The sequence below is a fragment of the Lethenteron reissneri genome, chromosome 14 (assembly GCF_015708825.2).
Source record: "Lethenteron reissneri isolate LAM-NWPU_2019-01 chromosome 14, ASM1570882v1, whole genome shotgun sequence".
In the NCBI taxonomy this organism is placed as follows: Eukaryota; Metazoa; Chordata; class Hyperoartia; order Petromyzontiformes; family Petromyzontidae; genus Lethenteron; species Lethenteron reissneri.
This window is the reverse complement of record NC_083792.1, coordinates 2,104,784-2,116,463: the sequence shown is the minus strand read 5'-3', so window position 1 is coordinate 2,116,463 and position 11,680 is coordinate 2,104,784.

The window sequence follows — 11,680 nt, the reverse complement described above, 5'->3', positions numbered from 1 at the left end:
GCGTGGTGGGGGGGGGGGGCGGTGATTTGCCGATCCTGAGCGCGCGTGCGCTATCCGAATGGCACGTTCCGATTTTTGTTTTGCCGCAGTGAAGTGGCGTGCCGCATGGAAGTGTGGCCGTGGAATGATGATGGCGCCGAGCGCTCTGCTCGTCGAAGATTTACGGCCTCCAGAAGAGCCGCCCCGCGCGCCTCCGATGAGCACGGTGGGCTACGTGCGGCGCGAAAGAAGTCAAGCATGCAGCATGAAGCATACAGCATGCAGCACATACAACATGCAGCACATACAGCATGCAGCACATACAACATGCAGCACATACAACATGCAGCACATACAGCATGCAGCACATACAACATGCAGCATGAAGCATACAGGATGCAGCACATACAACATGCAGCACATACAGCATGCAGCACATACAACATGCAGCACATACAGCATGCAGCACATACAACATGCAGCACATACAGCATGCAGCACATACAACATGCAACACATACAACATGCAGCACATACAGCATGCAGCACATACAACATGCAGCACATACAGCATGCAGCACATACAGCATGCAGCACATACAACATGCAGCACATACAGCATGCATCATATAACATGCAGCACATACAGTGAGGGAAAAAAGTATTTGATCCCCTGCTGATTTTGTACGTTTGCCAAGTGACAAAGAAATGATCAGTCTATAATTTTAATGGTAGGTTCATTTGAACAGTGAGAGACAGAATAACAACAACAAAATCCAGAAAACGCATGTCAAAAATGTTATAAATTGATTTGCATTTTAATGAGGGAAATAAGTTAGTTTCGATGTAGTTTCTTTGTTTACCAAAGTTCCTGTGCCTGACACCATTGAAATCATTGAAGATTTGGTCCAACAAGGACTGAATGCTGATATACCGGTCCTGGTTAGACACTGCCTCACTAACACTTACTTCACCTGGAATGGAACATTCTACAAACAAGTTGAAGGTACCCCAATGGGTTCTCCCTTATCTCCAGTTGTAGCCAATGTTTTCATGGAAAAAAATGTTGAGACATGCCATCCTTCTGGAAGAGGTACGTAGATGACACGTTCATCATCTGGCCACATGGCCGACCAGCTCTGAACCAATTCTTCAACCACATCAATTCCATACACCCAGCCATCAAATTCACCATGGAGGTGGAAAAGGTTAGCAAGCTACCATTCTTGGATGTTTTAATCGAAAAGAGACCAGATGGCTCAATAGGACACTCGGTCTACAGGAAAGCCACCCATACGGATGCATATTTAAAACCTGACTCCCACCACCATCCTTCCCAGAAGAATTCCCTCATCAAAACTCTACACCATAGAGCTCGATGTATTTCCGACCATCATCACCTAGCCAATGAACTGGAACACGTACACCAAGCTCTCAAGATGAATGGATATTCAAACTACAAAATCTGTAAATCTATAACCCCAACCGTTGGGAAAGAACCATCTGAGGACCAAATCAAAACCATCACCTTGCCATACATAGCAGGGGTCACCAAAATGTTTTCAAAATCATGAGCAAACACAGATCCAGGTTCGATTTAACACAGTACATACATTTCGTGATCTGATCCCATCTGTGAAGGATGTTATCCCTGACATGCAATACCACGGTGTCTACAAACGAAGCTATGTCTGCGGCAGTAGTTATATTGGCGAGGACCAATACCTCGGCCGTGGCTGATCATTGTGTAGTGTGATGTACGGAGGCATACACACTAGAGTTGGAGGCAACACGTGTATTTACACTTCCCAAGAGGGAACTCTAACGTACATTGGTTCACTGTCTAGGTGATGACTACATGGTGAACTATGTGAGTAGCGAGTTAACTCTACTAGCGGGTCAGTCAGCCTCTACGCTGCCTGAGCCGCGATGCCGAGCGAAGACCGCAGACCCGGAGACGACGGGACGCAGGACCCAGCGTTGATCCCACAGACGAGCACCGATCCCTGTTGGGGCTTCCCCTTTATCCCCCCGGCCGCGGCCTCGCCCCGCCCTCGGCCACGCCCCCTTCTGTATCATGTCAGGAGCTCTCGGCTCCCAGTCATGTGTCCCTCGAGCCTCATAGGGAGGTTCCAGGCGCCCAGCAGCACTCCTGTGATAGTGGCTGGCTCTAACACTATAGTGACAGCATTACCGTCACAACAATTGTTTTAATGCGGTGGGTTCACACGAAATTGATTTTTCTAAGACGAAGGTACTTTGCAAGCCCACTGGCTATCAACAAAGATTTGTTCATTAAGCCATCCATATATACAGACACAGACACAATTTCAACTGAGATGGGTACAAACTGAGCAATCATTGGAAGGACGTTATTAACCAGTTTAAGTCATAACCAGTTTAATTCATAACTGGCTGTGAAGTTCCCATCCTACCACCTTACGATATTAGTTGTTATTTTCGGCTCTGATTTTACATTGACAGGTAAAATTTCTCACACTAACATGGCCACCTCCTGCGCCAACCTCGAGGTTGCTGCTCTGCGATCTTCCGTTAACATGCTCATCTCTCACATTAACATGTCAATATCTCCCATTAACCTGCTAATATCTCACATTAACATGCTAATCTCTCACATTAACATGCTAATCTCTCACATTAACACGCTAATCTCTCACATCAATATGCTAATCTCTCACATTAACACGCTAATCTCTCACATTAACATGCTAATCTCTCACATCAACACAGCCACCTCAGCGCGCTCGCCGTGGAGACCGCTCAACGATCTTATATTAACATGCTAATTTTTACCTGGCAGCCCTTTGATTGGTGGAAACCCCACCACCATTTTACATTAACTGCTGCCCACCATTTTACATTAACCTTGGCTGCTGACATTTGGGCTACGCCCATTTCAAACCTTTATAAACAGTTTGCCTTTAGACGCTAACCCCCTTTTCCTGATAACGACCGTTTGTGTTGCGATCAAAACATCGTTGTTTTTTGTTATTTTCTTTGAACCTATCTACATTACTTTACCGAAATACGTGACAAACCTTACTAATTGGCTATGTCGGGTGGTGGCGGGTTGAATGACACATTTATATTTGCATGATCTAACCCCCAAAAAACCTGTATTATGGATGATATTGGTCGCGAAAGCCTCCTACTACTACTACGTGTTAAACATTCCCATATTATTCTTTGTTGATCCACTGCCGGATGAACAGTTCATTCCCCGTGCAGGCGCCGTTCCTCACGTCCCTGCGGCATACTCACGTCCCTGGGACTATACCTCCACACGCTGGTCAATGTCGCAAACCATCACGCGTAGCAGCATCCAGTGCAGTGCAACTCTTCCATCTTTGCTCACGATGGCAGCGGCAAATGCGTCCGTGAGCTCAATGCCAATGACATGTATGGATGCTGAACTTCTGTCGCACCGTACGTAGCCAACCGCGCGAATCAAGAGGTCAGAGCACTGAGATCCTGGGTTTGAATCACGGCTTTGTAGCTGCCTCTGATTAAACTGGGTTCTCAAGCGAAGTGAGTCGATGGTCTTAGCCTGGCCATTGATTACTGCACAACAACAACAACAAAAAACGATCGCTTTAAATTTGCTTACACACTATAATTGGCGAAATTCCAGCTCTGAGAATGATCTGTTCGACTGTGATGCGACGAACTTTACTCTGTATGTACAGTATGTAGAACTTATTTTGTACGTAGCCAACCGTGATAATTATCGGAGGAGCGGGGTAAGGACAACAAACTATTGGTCTCTGTGTGAGTATATGAGTCTCTGTGTGAGTCTATGGGTCTCTGTGTGAGTCTATGGGTCTCTGTGTGATGAGTGTATGGGTCTCTGTGTGAGTCTACGTGTCTCTGTGTGAGTCTATGGGTCTCTGTGTGAGTCTATGGGCTTCTGTGTGATGAGTCTATGGGTCTCTGTGTGAGTCTATGTGTCTCTGTGTGAGTCTATAGGTCTCTGTGTGAGTCTATGGGCCTCTGTGTGAGTCTATGGGTCACTGTGTGAGTCTGTGGGTCTCTGTGTGATGAGTGTATGGGTCTCTGTGTGAGTCTACGTGTCTCTGTGTGAACCTATGGGTCTCTGTATGAGTCTATGGGCCTCTGTGTGAGTTTATGGGTCTCTGTGTGATGAGTTTATGGGTCTCTGTGTGAGTCTATGGGCCTCTGTGTGAGTCTATGGGTCACTGTGTGAGTCTGTGGGTCTCTGTGTGATGAGTGTATGGGTCTCTGTGTGAGTCTACGTGTCTCTGTGTGAGTCTATGGGTCTCTGTGTGAGTCTATAGGTCTCTGTGTGAGTATATGTGTAATAAAGGACTTCGCCACGCACTGCTTGGTCTCCGTCACTCTTTATTCGGGTTAACACCCGCACCCCGCTGGTCCCGACACCGGACCAGCTGCTCCTCGCGACACACCCCGCACGCGCTCTCTCGTCAATCTCTCGCGCTTCCCCCGCTCAGCACACCGCTAGCCGACGGTGTGCTGAAGCTCCTGCTGCCACGTGGCTGATGGCGCGGATTCCCTCCGGCCACCCAACGTGGCCCCGCTTCTTCACTCCACTAACTGGCCCGGAGCCCTTCCGGGCTCCCACCTATATCCCCTTCACTACGTGACCCTGTCTTCTCCCTCACACCACGCCCTTCCGAACCTTCCATATCTGGCCTCCCCATCACGCCCTGCTGGCTCCGCCCCTAGGTTCCGCCCCCACTCACCTCGCTTCCGATTGGACCCGAGGTGAGTGGGGACCTTCACATACGTCCCCATACTGGCTCCGCCCCCCAATACCCCGGCCCGTATGATTGGCCCAAAGGCCAGCAGCGAACCCTGCTTACGCTCGCATTATATGACCCCCCCCCCTGATGTAAAGAACCAGCCGTCCCGGCTGAATCAGGATGGAATAATGCGAGTGACGGACCACAACAGACACGACGGAAAACAACACTAACGACGAATAGAATCAACGAAAGGGAAGGGATCTGGAACGAGTGTGGGCCGCTGGCCCGTCCTTCACGAGAACCGGCGCCCTCGTAGACCGCAGTTCGAACGGGGTTTGAGGAACGACGGAAACAGAAACATCCGCCGCTGGTGGAGGCCCGTCCTTTACAGAATCCCGCACATCAGACAGGCCCGAAATCGGGGCCTCTTGCAGCCGCAGCCTCGGTGGGGTTGGAGGGGCAGCGGAAGCAGGTGCTCCCGTCGCCGTGGTAGGCCCACCCGGTGCAGAAATCCCCGTGTCCGGTATGATCACCGTCAGCCCGTCTACAGGAGGCACGACAGGCGCGCTTGCAGGTTGAACAGGCAAGGGCAGTGGCACGTCGGACGCGACAGACACCGGCAAGGCAACGTTAGGAGATGACGCATCGACACGAGGGGCAACGTAGGGCTTCAACCGGGACGTGTGGACGTACCAACGGCGCGACCCCACACAAACGCGTGCAGACTGGGGACTAGGAACCTCAATCAGCACCACTGGGCCATGCCAGGGTTTGTGCAATTTAGGGGAGGTCCCCACCGGCACCTGTGGGCAGTGGAGCCAGGCCATGTCCCCCACCCGCCAAGGGGACACACGATGAGAGCGCCGGGCGCACCGTTCGTTCCGGGCCTGGGTCTTGGCCATAGCCAAACGGGCCGCGTCCCGTGCTTCCGCCACGCGCTGAACGGACTCGCGAATATATTCGGGGAGGGTTTTAACAGGACCCTTCGCCCGCGTGTCAAGTTGCACCTCCACAGGCGGCACATTCTCATGGCCGTACATTAAAAAGAAAGGTGAATACACCGTCGACGCATGCGGTGCCATCCGGTAAGCGGAGAGCACTCCCGGGATATGCAAATCCCAATCGGCCTGCTTCTCGCTAACCGTATGGCAGAGCATGGCCGACAGGGTCCGGTTCAACCGTTCAACCATCCCATCAGTTTGCAGATGGTAAGGAGAGGTCCGAACTTTCTTAGTTCCCAATGCGTCGCACACATCCCGCAGTAGGTTCGAAGAAAAATTTCGCCCCTGGTCCATGAGCAGTCGTTCCGGCGCCCCTTTGTCCATCACGTACCCGAACAGGAATGCTTCCGTGATAGACGATGCCGACTGGTCGGGCAAAGGCCAAGCCATTGGCCATCGCGAAAAATATTCGACTACGACCAACAAAAATTTGTTTCCCCGAGCGGACGGGAGAAAGGGCCTCAGAATGTCCAACGCCACCAATTCGTTAACCCGCGTCACTTTAATCGATTGCGCTGGGGGAACATACGGTTGTTTGGGCGGCTTCCGCCGGGCACAGTCGGGGCACGACCGAATGTGCCCAACAACGTCAGTCATCATGCCGTGCCAAAAATAATCACGTTGTAATGTCAACAAGGTTTTCTGCACCCCGAGATGTAACAAATTCTTAGCATGCAGAACCCGAATCAACTCGTATCGCAGCAACAACGGAACGACAAGGCGCCAGCGACCCCGCAAGTCCTCTCTCCACATCAACAACCCGTCCCGGAGAGCCGCTCCCAGCATCCCATCAGATGACGGACACCCCTTCGACTTTGCAACCTGACTCCGCAAGGCCACAAGCGAGTCATCGAGCAATTGTTCCTGAACCCACACGGAACGCGGAAAATTCAAAACTCCATCAGCCTGCTCCGGACACGTGGAGGCCGCGGGTTTCTCCACAGCGGATATGACCAGCCGCGGGGGCTGTGGAACCCGCGTGCACCTATTCGTGCCCGAGGCACACGCGCAGGCGGACCCAAGCGGCAGTCGGGAGAGCGCGTCCGCATTAGCGTGACGTGAACCCCTACGGTAATGAATGTCAAACGAGAACTCCTGCAAAGTTTCCAGCCATCGTGCCAGCTGGCCAGATGGCTGGTCAACTTTCAAGCAGTATTGAAAGCCGCATGGTCCGTGCGTACAATGAATTTCCGGCCATACAGATACGGACGGTATTGGCGGATAAAATGCACGATAGCTAACAATTCCCGCCGGGTGACGCAATAGCGGGTCTCCGCCGGAGAGAGACTCGCGACTCCCGTAAGCCACAACGCGTTCGACGCCCCCCTTACACTGCGATAGGACGGCGCCAATACCCGTGTCACTAGCGTCGGTATCCAAAATGAAGGGCAAAGCGAAATCAGGGTAATCTAGCGTCGGCACTGAAGCAAATTGATCGCGCAGGCCGCGAAACGCCTTCTCCTCTTTCGGTCCCCATTTGAACTGCTGATTCTTCGCCGTAAGGAGGGGCAGCAGCCTAGCGATCGTAGCAAAATTTGGTACAAATCTGCGGTAATAGGAAGCGAACCTGACAAATCGACGTACATCCCCCACCGTGGCCGGATTCGGCCAGTCCCGAACGCACGCCGTCTTGTCCGGGTCCGTGGCCATCAGGGCTGACAATGTGAGTGTTGCAAAAGGTGACACTTCTTGGGCTTAAATTTTAAATTAGCGGAACGCACCCTAGCGAAACAGCATCCAATCTCTGAAGATGCTCCTCAAACGTGCGACTGAAAACGATGACGTCGTCCAAATATATCAGGCACGTGTCCCACTGCAGGCCAGTCAACACGAGTTCCATTAACCTCTGGAACGTAGCAGGGGCAGCGTTCAATCCCATTGGGAGACAATTAAATTGAAAAAGCCCCTGCGGCGTATGGAAAGCCGTCTTTTCCCTCGACGACTCGTCCAGGGGAAGTTGCCAGAACCCCGAGGAGAGGTCGAGGGTCGAAAAAAATTTCGCCCCAGACAAGGCATCGAGGGAATCATCCATACGCGGCAAGGGGTACACGTCTGCAACCGACACTTTATTTAGCTTCCGAAAATCCACACAAAATCGCAGGCTACCATCCTTTTTCTTCACCAGAACAACCGGGGCACCCCATGGGCTGTTGGACGGAGAGATAATGTCAGCAGCCAGAATATCATCCACTGCGTTGCGGACGTGATCCCTCTCCGAGGGGCTCAACCGATACGGATTCATACGTATGGGACTAGCATCCCCGGTATCAATGTGATGGGAAAGCAGCGAGGTGCGTCCCAGATCAAAATCATCCTTACTAAAGACGTCGGAATATTTGGACAGCAGCGCGCAAAGCGCGGACCGCTGGTACGTAGTCAAGGACGCGTTTTCCTGACACAACCCGGCGATCCATCGAACGTCCGGCGACGTAGAAGCCGGAACCCCCGCCACGAGACCCTGGCAGTCCCCTTCAACATGGGCTGTAAAAGTGGTAGTGGCATGGGCCAAGAATGTACCGGCTGGCACCACAACATTGTCTGCGCCTCCGTTTAAAACTTGCAAAAACGGAGGCTGACCCGGGCGAACAATCGTCCGGGCTGCGACTAGTGCCAAGCCGCCCGTAAAAGCGTTGGATGGCGACAGCAACACACCCGCCGCCCCCTGAACCCCAGGCATGGGTTTCCGATAGCGCAGCGGAATGAGCATCTGCGAGCCCGGAGGAATGTCGACCGAGACGTCGGCCAGCGCCTGCACCGGGAGGTCCGGGACGGACCGGCCCCATGGCGACGGCAGAAAGAAAATCTTATGGCCCGCCGGTAACTCAATGCAACGTTGATCGACCCTTATCTTAATTGGCATCTTTGCCAGGAAATCGGTCCCCAATAAGCAAGGTACAGCGAGGGACCTGGAGATCAACACCGTCCCAGAAGCCGACACATACCCAACAGAAATGTGTGTTTCCACCTGACCCACGATGCCCATACTCCCCCCGTTAGCAGCAACACATGCATCGAAAACCGGACGTACCCGCTACAGCGGAATAGATAGGAGATGGAAAATGACATCCGAGATGATAGTGGCGGACGCGCCCGAATCGACTAAAATCCGCACGTCGACTCCTTGTATAGAGCCCGGCACGGTCGACGACCCTGCGGCTGCCGCAACGACCCTGCGGGCCAGTTTCTGCCACTGCGTCAACATCCGATGCGGATCAATTAGAGACCCCTCGTTAGGACAGGCACCCGGAACGCACTCAGATAACGATGAATGAGGTGACAGGCCTTGCCGGGTGTCTGATGCGTACCGACTTGTCTGACACGGGTCACCATCCGACGTCGATGGCGCGTCCTTGGTCGGGGACTCCGGGCGAAGAGGTGGACGAGTTCGACCTCGGCAGTCGCGCGCGAAGTGTCCGAGACGGCCGCAGCGGTAACATGCCATGTCGGCCTGCCGCCCGGCCCCCACAGCATCCCGGCGATCCGCCGACGAGGGCCCCTCGTGTGGCACCGTTCCCCTCCGTGGAACGCACTGGCCCGCCGCCGCAATGAGATCACCAGGCCCTGCATTGTCCGGGACGAAGACGACCTTCGACTGTGTCCAACCAACGGGTTTCCCATCAACGGCCCGATTGCCCGTCCAGGCGGCCATCTGCGCCCAACGGCGCAAGTTTAACCGGGAGGTTAGCTGCTCGTGGCCGCACACGGGCAGTGGAATGCCCAGGTCCTTGGACAACTCCAACATCTTCCCCAGTATCAAGGGCTCCAACAAGTCGGGCTCGGTCTCGGGGTACGCGGCCATGGCCAGCGCAATCACAGCGTCACGGAAGCCACGGGTGATTCCTCCGGTGCCCGTTGTCTTTGGACAAATCTACGATGAGCGTCGTCCGGTGGCTCGTATGCTTCCACCATCTCGTCGAAAGCCCCCTTTAGCGTCGCCTTCCTTGCAGCCGGGATGGAACGGAAAAACTTTAAAGATGCGTCATCGAGGAGCGTTGGCAGGACCTCCAAGGCCTCCTTATCCGTCCACTTGGCAGAGCGGACAGCTGATTCGAAATGCCAAGCGAATGCGCTCCAATCCCCACCAACGGCAAATTCCTTTATAGTTGTCAGACGGTGGCTGCGAGTCCCGCCGCTGCTGTCACCCGAAGCGGCCGTCCCACGCAGCGGTGACAAAATGGCGGCTTCCTGCCAGTCTGTCGTGACCGCGCCCAAGATGGCGGCGTCTTGCCGCGTGTCAGGGAAAACGGGAAGCCTCGCAGAGGCTGCAATGGCGGACGGCCCGGGCCCACCCGAAGCTTCCCCCCTCAGAGGCCCGACGCGTGGTTGTCCCGGCGCCGGCCCCGGTGCAACCAGGGTGACCAAGGCCAGCAAAACGGTCCGCAGCAAATCAATCTGCTCTGCCACGAGCTGCCAGCCGTCCTCGGCGCCCGAAGATGTAGACGGGCCAGCTCCCGCGACGACATCTTGCACTCCCGCAGTGTCGCTTGCCGCCGTCCCGTCCGCGCCCTCCATGTCCGGGACCGCCACCGCTGGAGGAAGGTCCCCGTCGTCATCCGAAGAAGGCTGTTGGTTGATTTTTCTTTTTGAGATGTTTTGACATCTCGAACCACTTCTGACACCAGTGTCTCCGTCACTCTTTATTCGGGTTAACACCCGCACCCCGCTGGTCCCGACACCGGACCAGCTGCTCCTCGCGACGCACCCCGCACGCGCTCCTCCGTCAGTCTCTCGCGCTTCCCTCGCTCCGCACACCGCTGGCCAATGGTGTGCTGAAGCTCCTGCAGCCACGTGGCTGATGGCGCGGATTCCCTCCGGCCATCCAACGTGGTCCTGCTTCTTCACTCCACCAACTGACCCGGAGCCCTTCCAGGCTCCCACCTATATCCCCTTCACCACGTGACCCTTTCTCCTCCCTCACACCAAGCCCTTCCGAACCTTCTAGATATGGCCTCCCCATCGCGCCCTGCTGGCTCCGCCCCTAGGTTCCGCCGCCGCTCACCTCGTTTCCAATTGGACCCGAGGTGAGCGGGGACCTTCACATACGCCCCCATACTGGCTCCGCCCCCCAATATCCCGGCCCGTATGATTGGCCCAAAGGCCAGCAGCGAACCCTGTTTACGCTCGCATTACATATGTATATATGTTGACCTTTTTTCGCATGGCACGTAGCCAACCACGCTAAACAGAGGTGCGGGGGAAGGACAACTCATGAAGGAGACGTGGTGCAGCATCGGCCTGCTGATGATATCCTGACATGGTTGATGGTTCCACCTCCGGTGTCTTCAAGGAGCAGGAATGTCAAAGATCTCGAGTGGAGTCGGTGTTAATTTCTCGAGATCCGTGTCGTAACCGTGCATCAACGGGCCACGTTCGCAATCGATCCCGCCCCGCATGCATCAATAGACATCACTATTTAACCCCCAATGGTGCAAATGTAAGCCACAGTGAGGCGAGGATGGAGTGAGAGCCTACGGTGGTGTGAGTGAGAGGGGGGCTCGGCATCGTCGGGAGCTTTGGTTTAGTTTGTAGCCGGCGGCTGTGGGGCGTCGTCCATGCAAAACTGCGTCTCTTGAAATCACCGAGGACCCGCAGACACGAACTGGGAGGCAGCAGCAGCAGCAGTTGCCAGGCAGTGAAGGAGCCGGCGGCTACCAGCAATTGCCCAAGCTTTGTGCTCCTCTCCATATACTGATGTTTTCGGCCAATGAGAGAAAACCGGAGCACCAGGAGAAAGCCCACACGCACAAGGGGGGTAACACTCCACCCCATCGCAGATTGAACCGATGGGAGGATCAGTCCACACGTTTTGCTGTGCCACCTTCTCCTGGTGAGCCAGGGATGTGCCTGGCTTATTCAACGCCGGCGGAAAGGGAGTTTCGCAACATCTGCGCGTGATCCACCAACTCTGGCTGCTGGTGCTGCTAGGGTTAAAGGCCACGTGTGCCAATACATTTC